Raw genomic sequence first — 11,343 nt, forward strand, 5'->3', positions numbered from 1 at the left:
AAGGTTTGTATCCTGGAAGGGAAGGCAGATCATCGGTATTGATAAATATTAGTTCTTGAGTTGGAATTTACAGTTTATTCCTTTTATTATTATGCTTCATATTTTACACATATATTGTATGCATATCCTCTCATGAATATTAATATTACATAACTTTTATACTCATCAACAAAAGAGAATAAAATCATGGCATTTGCAGGTAAATGGATGGAATTAGAGACTATAATGCTAAGTGAAGTTAGCCAATCCCCAAAAAACTAAATGCTGAATGTTTTCTCTGATATAAGTATGCTGATTCATAATGTGGTTGGAGGGGAAGCATGGGAGGATTAGATAAACTCTAGATAGGATAAATGGTGGTAGGGGAAGGGAGGACATGGGGGTAGAAAAGAAGGTGGAATGATGGACTAGTACATGTATGAAGACATGAATGGTATGACTGTACTTTGTGTACAACCAGAGATATGAGAAATTGTGTTCTATATGTGTAATCTGAAATGTAATGCATTCTGCTGTCATATATAACAAATTAGAATAAAAAATAAATAATATAAAAAACTGCTCGCATAATTCTTTCCTAAGAAATTGTCTCTTAATTGGTTCTTGTGATTCCATTGAGTGACCATTATTCTATGTTTAAAAATGCCACCTTTACAGAAAGGCAGTACCAGTTTCCTCTCGACTTTCCTTTTTTATCAATAATTTATCCTACTCCTCATTGGTTCAACCAAAACTGCTAAAAATGAGGCACTTTATATCAATATTTAATAAGTTATCCAAGCCTACTATATGTCCTCCAATAACAAAATGCCTTCTGCTTATCTCACCTTATTTTTTGAATGGTCTGCCCCACTTACAATTTTCATCAATTCAAATACTGGGTGGCTCTCATTACTTACAGGAAAAATAAAAGGTCCAAACTTTTTCAATTAGTGTTCAAGCCATCCCCAGTTGTTTGTTTTTGCCTTTCTAAATGTTCATTTTACACCATCTTTTACAAACTGCTCCATCCACAGACCCCTACATGCATTAGCACTTTTATTTCCATGTTCAAACCCAGCTAAATAGCTTTTCCTTTCTAATCCAAAATGTATTCACTTTCAAAATAAGTTTTTATCAGCTAGACCTCCTTAACCTCTCTAGTCAGCAATCTCCCTTCTTGCTGAGCACTTTCTTGACTTTACATTTATAATGCATACCACCTGGATTTCCTTCTAATTCATTGATGTACCTTCTTCTTGGTATTCTTTCTGATTTGTTTTTTATTTGTCTTCAAAAAAACTTGAAACCCAGGATTCTCTCATACCTCATTTCTCTTATCTGCAAAGAAACCTCATCATATTCCATGTTTATTATTTATTTGTTGGTGACTTCCAAATCTGTAACTCCATCTCTGGTTTTTCTCTTGAAATTCAAAAGGCAGAACAGAAGCTTATTCTGCCTATATTTGTCAAATATTTTTCAGGAAAATATTAACCACCATAAGCATGTCCTTCAGGAAGTGACTTAATTCAGAGAACTAAAGAATGATACAACTTGTGCTCCAGGCCCCCGTTTCCTGTTGGGATCCCTGGCTTGGAGCTTTGCTGACACTTAGCCTCAGCTCTGTGGTGGACCACACAGTGCTGGCCATCAATGGCATGGAAGTGAACAGCAAATTCGTGGCCAACGGGAAAGAGGAGGTGGAGTACCTGGGCAATCCTGTTAATTACTGGGTGTTCATTCAATTCAGTCAGCCCTGCCTCACCTCCAGTGAGAAGCTCATGCCGGCGACCTCCATGTTCCACTCAGATAAAGTTTGTGGGGCTGGCAGATCCTGGGCAAGCTGCAATAGAATCTCATCTTCGAAAAATTTATGAAATTTACTCAGACTTTTCCTTCAAGAACCCATTCTATAGACAATATGATTGATGTATGTACGTTCCATGTATGTATTATATATCAAAATGCATTCTTCTGTCATGTATGACTAAAAAAATAAATATTTTTTTAAAAAGGTATGATGCACATATAAAAATGCATAAAGCATTGTTGTAAAGATTTAGAAATTATTCAAAGTAAAAACATTTTAAATCAGCCTTGCTCAGGACAGACTCAATCACTGTTTCCATTTATGATCCCCAAAAGCAAAGAGATTCTTAATAACTACCATAAGAATGTTTTATTACATAAATATAAAATTTATATAAATAAAGTGAATATTTTACCAGTAAAAAAAAAAAAAAAAAAAAGAATCCATTTTACTCTCTGGAAATGCCCATCAGGTGTGAGCTGTTTGACCAGAAGGGGAAGCTAGCTTTGGAAGTGGCAGAGAAAGCTGAGACTTTTGGACCTGAGTCATAGGTTAAATCTACAATGGACCCCCAAATTCTGAGAGATCCTGTATCATGGGTTTTATTGTTTCCACTCCAAAGAAGATCCCAGCAGCCTTGTTCTTGTACTTGAAAATGGGAGGATGCTAAAGTCTTGTACTGATCCCTGAGCCTTAAGGGTATGCTTTCTTCATTCCTGTAGATGTCACAGTCCTGCTTCCCAATTCTGCACAGATTTATTTATGGAGGAAGTAGGCCCATAATTTCTATAATAAAACATTCATTTGATCCAGGAAAAAAAAAAAGAGAGAGAGAGAGAGAGAGATACGACCATTGGCAGAGCTGGGGAAGCCACAAGTAGGGCCAAATCAGAATTTGCGTTGAACACAGAAACCACTGCTAGTAGTTTCAGATACTTGCAGCACTCAAGTTTCTGACTCTCAGAAGGACATCTAGAAGCCACTAGCAAAAAAACAAATCCCATGCCTTCCATCTCTAATATCTGCATAGTGACCTGCATCTCCCACCAAAAAATAATGGCTTCTCCTTTTTGCTCTCCTTCCAAATCTCACACAAGAGTTCTTCATTGGCAAAACCTAAACCAATAACTGCTGACATGTGAGTCTGAGAGATCCATGTTTTCTACCCCTGCCATATAGAGGACAATTTAACAAGGTAGAAAAGGCTCCTTACTTTTCCCTAGTACTGGCAATTAAACCCTGAGATGTGCTGCCACTGAGCTACATCCCCAAACCTTTTTTATTTTTTATTTTATTTTTGTATCTTGAGACAGGGTCTTTCTAAGTCAGTGAGGCTGATCTCAAACTTCTGATCCTCTTGCGTTGCTGGGATTAAGGTGTGCCCCACCAAGGCATATTGAGGAAGGTTCTGAGAATCAATATAATATTTAGGCACAACCAAACTTTTCACTCCCCAGCCTTCCTTACTTGGTAAATAACATTGCTGCACATCTAGTGTTTTAAGACAAATTCCAAAATTCTAATTTTAGAATTTCTCTTAGCTCTCATAGCATACTGTTCTACAGCGCAACCCAAACTCTATAACCACACTGTCATTAATTTTTATGAAATTTACCAAATTTATTATACTTTAGCTAATATGTGTAATGTGTGCTGCTCTAACCTGAACTGCTATTCCCCCACTACTGGTACCATTAGTTATGCACATCTCAGTTTAACATCCACCTTAGAGGGAGTTATGGTTTAGATGTGATCGTCCTCCAAATCTCACATGTAAGACAATGCAAGATTTGGAGGAGAAATGATTGGGTTATAGCCTTAATCTAATCAGTGGATTAATCCCCGATGGCATTACTGAGTAGTAACTGAAGACAGGTGGGGCTTGGCTGGAGGAAGTGATTCATGGGGGCGTGGCTACGAGGTATATATCTGTATCTGGAGAGTGGAGTCTCTCTGCTTTCTGATCACCATGATGTGAGCTGCTTACCTCTTCCATACTCTCCTGCCATGATGTTCAGCCTCCCCTCGAGCCCTGAGGAACGGAGCCACTCTTCTATGAACTAAGATCTCTGAAACCGTGAGCCCTCAAATAAACTTTCCTCCTCTACAATTGTTCTCATGGGGTCCTTCAGTCATAGCAACAAAAAAGTTGATTAAAACAGAGGGATTGTTTCTACCAATATAAAATAACACATACCATCTAAAACTCTCTGCATAATATTATTGCCATTAGAATATATTTTTTGTTTATTGTTTTTCTTATACTCCAGCATTAAGTATTACACAAGCAATGATCTTGTGTATTTTGCTTATTTTGTTCTCTACCATGGAATATTTCCTGGAACTGTGAATAAGATAAAAATTGCTCAATGACTGTGGATTGACAGACTGGTCATACTAGTATGCATTGTGATAATTGTAATGTTTATAAAATAATTGTGGTATTTCTTATGTCACTGTGCTTTACTGAATCCATAAATCTTGATGCCATAATTTTTCCAAGACTCTTATAATTAGTCATGCCTTGTTCACAGCTTCTACTAAACAGGGGTCCTTAGGAGACATTATGCAATGCATACAACACTACCGCCTTTGTCACAGATGGTGTGATAGAGGTATGTCTCAAGACAGCCAACTTCTAGACCTGCCAACGATATAAATTGTAAAGAAGACTCTCTTATAATATCCATATGAGACCGAGAAAAGCAAACAGTAGAGAGAACTGAAGCAAAAAGTTCGTAATGCATTTCGCCGGGAGTGTGGGGGTGTAGGCTGGAGGGAGAACAAGGACTCCATTCAACCCAAAGCAGGAAGGAATACAAACGAGTAATCCAGAAAAGACATATTTTATATATTGTAAATCTGGACAAGAGAAAGAGGAGCCAGGTCTGCCCAGAGCTGCTGAATTAACAACTCATTATGAGAGTAAAGATCTATATACTCTTACTTCCTTGAGTTGACTTGGAATTATCACAGAGGAAGCCTCAAAATTCCTGTCTTTCTGGATCCATATCCCCATAGTTACTCCCTCATAACTTGGAGAAGTTTGGCTGAGTTTCCTTTTTATACTAAAAATACTGATCTAGGTAGTTGGTTACTACCTCTGTATGTCTTATCATTTCATCTTTTATTCAACAAATATTTATTTTACAACTGCTACACATTGCACAATGTTCTGAGTTCTAGGTTACATGGCATACAAAAAAAAAAAAGACAAAAATAAATCCTTTCCCTGAAAATTATATTATAGAAAAGGAGATAAAACATGAAAAAGATAAATAAATTAAATGTAGTTTAAAATAGTGATGATGCAAGGAGAAAAAAAAAATAAGACAGAGAAAGGGGTTGTGGAATCCTAATAGAGAGAAGAGGGATGATTTTAGACTAAGTGTCCAGAGAAGGCCTCAGTGAGAAGGTTGCATGTCAGTAAAGACTCAAGGAAAATAGGAGCATTATAATGAATGTATTGGAAAATTCTAGGCAAAGGGGGAAATAAACACAGAGGCCCTGTGCTGGAAAGTGACAGGTATGTGCAAAGGAGAGCAGAATAACTTAAGTAGAAGAAGAATATCAGGGAATGAGGTCACAGAGTCACTGTGGGCACAGAGGGACAGGGAGATGAGCAGTAAGATGAGAAGGTGCATATCCTGACAAGCCTTGGCAGTCAGAACACAGGTTTGGGCCTTTCCTGTGTGAGGTTGGTTTCCACTAGAAGATCATGAGCAGAAAAACGCCAGACTCTTCTTACGTTTTGACAGGATTATTCTAGGTTGGTATCAGACTGTAGCAGGCAAAGAAGAAAGTTAAGAGAATGCTGCAGTAATTGAAGTAGGAGCTGAATGGTCATTTAGATCAGGATAGTGGTCTTGGGGATGTTGAGAAGTAAACATATTAGGTAGATATTTTGAAAAGGGTACTAAAAGGATTTGCTTTGGGTGAATAAAAAGACCCAATATTTGTGTCTTAAAAGGCAAAGACTGTAGGAGAAGCTGTTGTAAGGTTGGGTAGAGAGCAGGCACATCATAGCTCAGATTTAAGCTTAAGACACATAAAATTTGAGGTGTTTATTTAGTTTCTAAGCAGAAATCTCTAGTAGGCCAGGGAGATAAAGAAATTTGGATTTGTGGGGAATTTTTGGAATGGAGATACATAAACTTATTGTCAGGTTGTAGTTCATATGCTGTTTATCAAAGTGGAGGAATAAATATAAATTATATGGTTAAATATGTGGCTTTAGTTTCAGAATGTTTAAATATATTTACTCTATTTCTTTTAAAAAAGCGTATTTATTTTTAGTCTAACTTCTCATAAAGTGCACCTTTTAAAAATCCCTCTGGGGAGTTTAAAGGGCATGTTAATATCTATTTTAGTCTACAGATTGTGGTTGGAAATAAATGGTATCAACTGTACCATAAATTTTTCAGGCAAGATTAAAATGAACTTTTAAAATATCTCATCATCATCTCTCCTCTCCTTCCTCATGCCTTCACCCCACTCAAAAAGTTCAAGTAAGGTAAATAGTGAGAAAAAGAAGTCAGAAGACCTTGGATCACATTCATGTACAAACCATAACCAACATATAATAGACAAATGAAACAGGGTATGGCTCTTCCAAATTAAATAATATAAACTTATCCTATCTTTAAACCCACCATTTTTTTTAGGATTTTTTAAATAATTCTTTGATCTCAGGATTTCTTTTTTACTGGTACCAAAATTTGTTTTTCTTTGTCAACAGACTTCCCTCTCATCTTTAGAACTCATGAAGTGATTCCTCAATGTACCATAAAGCTTTTTTTTTTAAATATAACGGCTAACATACAACCTGTTTTATTTAGATCTAAAAAAAAAAATTCAAAGAAAGAAACAATACCTCAATAATTACTTAGGAATTAAAAAATAAAGTGCTTTTTCTTCCTAGAAGTAGACTGACGTCCTTAAAAATAGAGATTGATTGATACCATTTTGTAGTGCCTCAAACCCAATGTTCCATTCAAATATTTTTCTTTTTTAGATAGTTTAAAGAAATCAGATAGGGGCTAGGGATGTGGCTCAAGCGGTAGCATACTCGCCTGGCATGCGTGTGGCCCGGGTTCCATCCTCAGCACCACATACAAACAAAGATGTTGTGTCCGCCAAGAACTAAAAAATAAAAATAAAGAAATAAAGAAATAACAGAAATCAGATATTTTTGTTTGTTTTACAAGAACAATATTGTCTAGGAAATTTGTTAACAAAAATATGCAAATAATACAGGCTTTAATATTGAAACTACCAAGAAATCTCATCACTTTGAGAGACTTTCACATACGCAACTTCAAAGACAGCCTAAAGCTAAGGAAACATCTCAATAACTGCTCTCTGGCAAGCATACATCCATCCACATTACAGACACTGTGTCTTAAGAGGTCATATGGCTTTCCTTTTTGGTATAGAATCAATTTTCAGGATCATATTGGTATTCCTTATTAGAAGATAGTCACCTTCCCATTTATTTTATAACACAAATTTATAAATTTAATGTATGTACTTTTTAGTATTGCTATTTTATTGACCTCACTTGTAATATCAGCATGATGATTTTTAAGAAATATTTTTCCCTAGTTCTTATTTTTACTTTGTCCTTAAAAATAATTTTGAAAAATAAAATTTATCAAAATAAAATAACTTATATTTTATATAATGTTTTATATCATATTTTATGTAATGTCATTATAATATATAATTATATAGTATATAATATATTCTTAACTATTTTATGGGTCATAATATAATTATAATATACAATATAATAATAAACAGCCACCAAATATGTAAAAAAAAGTATTTACCATCTCTTGTAATTAGAGAAATGAAAATAAAAAATACACTTAAGATTTCATTTCACTTCAATCAGAATGACAAGAACCAAGAATATAAACTGTAAAACTAACAAGGTTGTGGGGGAAAAGGAACACTTATACATTGTTGGTGGGACTGCAGACTACTTCAATGTCTCTAGAAAGCAATTAGGAGATTTCTCAAAACACTAGAGATGTAAACACCACATGATCCAGCTATCCCCCGCCTTGATATTTTCCCACATGATCTAAAATTAGCTTACTACAGTGAAAAAGCCATTTCAATGTTTATAGCAGCACAATTCACAATAGCTAAATTATAGAATCAATTCAGATGCCCATCAATACATGAATGGATTAAGAAATTGTGATATATATATGTATCTGTATCTCACAGTTTTATATATATAATGGAATTCTAATCAGCCATAAAAATGAATAAAATTATGGTAATGCTGGTAAGAGGATGAAAATAGAGAATATGAAGCTAAGTGAAATAAACCAAACTCAGAAACTGAAAGATCAAATGTTTTCTCATATATGAGGAAGCTAGAGTAAAATAAAGAAGGGAGGAGAAGAATAGAATAACATAAAGTTAAAGGGAAGATTAGTAATGCAGAAAAATGGGATCAAGAGACAGAGTGGAGGGATGGGTAAGGAGAGGCAATGTAGAATGAATTCTTTAAAAAATCATGTTATTTGCATATATAAATATTCACTTCGCCTGTATGCATAGGTAGAAAGAACCAATCAAATATAAATTAACAGATGAGGAAAATGCAGTCTAGTAAAGTTGAGGAAGCAGAATGAGAGAGAGGAAGGAGGATATAAGGGAAAAGGCGAAGGGTAAAGAAGGCGAATCAAGAACTGAAAGAAAATTCCATACACGTGTGAGTTTGTTGGAATGAACCCAACTACTGTGTATAAACTATATGTATACTACGTATAAACTATAAAACTTTAATTCTAAAAATAATAATAATAAATCTTAGCACAATATAGTAACAGTACAAAAACACAAAACTATCAGAGGATTTTTAAACTATTTTTCATGCTAAGAATCTTTTGGTAGTCCGTTAAAAAATAAGTTTTGAGCCAGGTGCAGTGGCACATGCATTTAATCCCAGCAGCTCAGGAGGCTAAGGCAGGAGGATCTCGAGGTCAAAGCCAGCCTCAGCAAAAGCGAGGGCACTAAGCAGCTCAGTGAGACCCTGTCTCTAAATAAAATACAAAATAGGGCTGGAGATGTGGCTTAGTGGTGGAGTATCCCTGAGTTCAATCCCTGCAATAATAATAATAATAATAATAATAATAATAATAATAATTTTTGAGAAAACTGTTTAGAGATTCATAAAACAAAGTATATAGATTTATAAAGGAAATCAATTACATGGAATTACTGCTATTCAAATCTTTTTGAATTGTGTGACTCATAAACACATTAAATAACAAGACGTAGAATTATTTATAATAACCACTGATGTGAGGAACATAAATATTAAGTTGTAATATCACCAAGAACCCTAATGTGATTTTAAAAACTCTCCAATTTCTATTGGTGATTAAATTATAGGTAATACTTCTACTGTTGTTACTGTAGAATATAATTAAAGGAAAAACTAAATTTCTGCTGGGAATTAATGAGAATAAAAATTCAAATATTCCCCATCCAAAGTCACAAAGTCCTTGAAATTGATTTATGGGCCTTGGGTTGGTAGATCTGAAACCATAAAACACTGATGTAGGAATATATGTTTTTTTAAAAAAGTGCCTTCCTTTTAATAGCTGCTATTTGCAGTGTCTTTCACTAAGTGTATGGTTTAGATATTAGGTGTCCACCAAAAACCTCATGTGTGAGACAATGCAATAAAGTTTAAAGGTGAAATGATTGGGTTATGAAACTTTAACCCAACAGTGAATTAATCCCTGATAGGAATTAAAAGAATTACCATTAGGGTTTGGCTAGAAGAAGATAGGTCATTGGGGGGTTTTCCTTGAGTGTTTTTATTTTGTCCTGGGGAAAACAGCTCTCTCTCCCCCACCCACCCCCGCCCCTCCCCATTTCCCCTCCCCCTCCTCCCCCTTCTCCTCCTTTCTTGTAAAGTCCTGAGCAACTTTCCTCCAACACACTCTTCTGCATGATGTTCTGCCTCATCTTCAGCCCCCATAAATGGAGGCAGGTCTCTTAGACTGAGACCTTTGAAACCATGAGCCTTCAAATAAATGTTTTCTCCTTAAATTTTTCTTGTCAAGTCTTTGGGTGATAACAGCAAAAAAGCTGACAAAAACTCTAGGTCAGGGCTGGGGTTGTGGCTCAGCGATAGAGTGCTGGCTTAGCACGTGCGAGGCCCTGGGTTCGATCCTCAGCATGGCATAAAAATAAATAAATAAGATAAAGGTATTGTGTTCAACTATAACTAAAAATTAAATATTAAAAAAAACCGCTAAGTCATATAGTTTTTAAGATTACTTTTATAGTGGACCCAGCATTGATTCCTTTCTTTCTTCCTATTCCTTTAACTCAAAAGAAAAATGTTCTGCTTAGGTAAACAAAATGTCTCATTTTTTTTTTCAATTTACATGGCATGACCAGAACATAAAGTTTAAGATAGAAAGATTCCCTACTGTGCACGTCATATATCTACTTAACTTTTCCCTTTAGGAAGGTCTGCAACTACCCTAGTCTACTGTGCCATGGATTTTGTTTTTAAAGAAAGGCTGAAACCTCACCTGCTAGTACAAATAAGACCTTGTTCAAAGAAGAGATGAATATGGCTCTCCATTTCATGTATCTTGATCAGATGCTTTGAAAATAATTTGTAAGAAATTTGAAATGCTAAAAGTTTAAGTCATTTGGCCTTAAATCACAATTATTCTGCAGCTTAACCTCAATCTGAATTTCTGACATTTTAGTTCAGGGATTCTATGTTCAGTTATATTATGTAAAAGAATTTTAAAATTATTTCCCTAAAGTATATACACTTTAGTGAAATTATTCATTCTTTTTTTTCCTTTTCTCATAATTGGTCACTATTCATCATCTATATGGTATAATCCAGATTATTCCTTAAGAGACTCATATCCTTTATTGCATTAAATATAATTGATCTATTATCTCTCCTTCTTTAAGATATACAGAAGTGTTAACAATGTTTGTCAGTGTCAGAGGTGTCCCAAATAAGACCCTTTTCTACTCTAGACCTGAAATGTACCCATTCCTTTGGACATTTCATACAATTAATTGATACTATGTTAAAAACTGAAGATAATGTGAAAAACAGAAGGGTGAAATAAAATAATTTAATAGCAGAAAAATCAAATATTAAATTTAGGATAAGCAATTCAAGTGATGTTTCCTCTTCTGATACCTAATCAAGTAAGGATCTAAGGTTTCAAATAGAACCTGTATTTGAGGCCTATTGCTGAGGGCCATTACCAAGTAGGAATGACGCATCGAAATTTCCTTGCCAAGTGTACCCCATGCTGCTTAGAGGACATTCGATGGGACATTGCATGCATGCTTTAATAAGGTGACCTTGCTCAAGGACCAAGGCGGATCCGGGTTTAGAGCTGATCAGGTTTGAGGAAGTAACCGGCTCCTTGAGTTTAAGGCATTGCTAGTTTAAGATAATGGGTTTTAGGGAAGTTAGAGGTTGAAGATTATTGCTGGGATTAGGGTGTTCCTGTTGCTTGTTCCCGTTGAGTTCTCGT

General features: G+C 35.1%; 1 pseudogene; it reads left to right on the top strand.

Annotated features, from left to right (window-relative positions):
* Nucleotides 1-1,640: 1,640 nt before the first annotated feature.
* LOC144370259 (trafficking protein particle complex subunit 4-like) lies at nt 1,641-2,343 on the top strand (annotated as a pseudogene).
* Nucleotides 2,344-11,343: the final 9,000 nt, after the last annotated feature.

Source organism: Ictidomys tridecemlineatus, chromosome 2 (genome assembly GCF_052094955.1).
Source record: "Ictidomys tridecemlineatus isolate mIctTri1 chromosome 2, mIctTri1.hap1, whole genome shotgun sequence".
NCBI classification, from domain to species: domain Eukaryota; kingdom Metazoa; phylum Chordata; class Mammalia; order Rodentia; family Sciuridae; genus Ictidomys; species Ictidomys tridecemlineatus.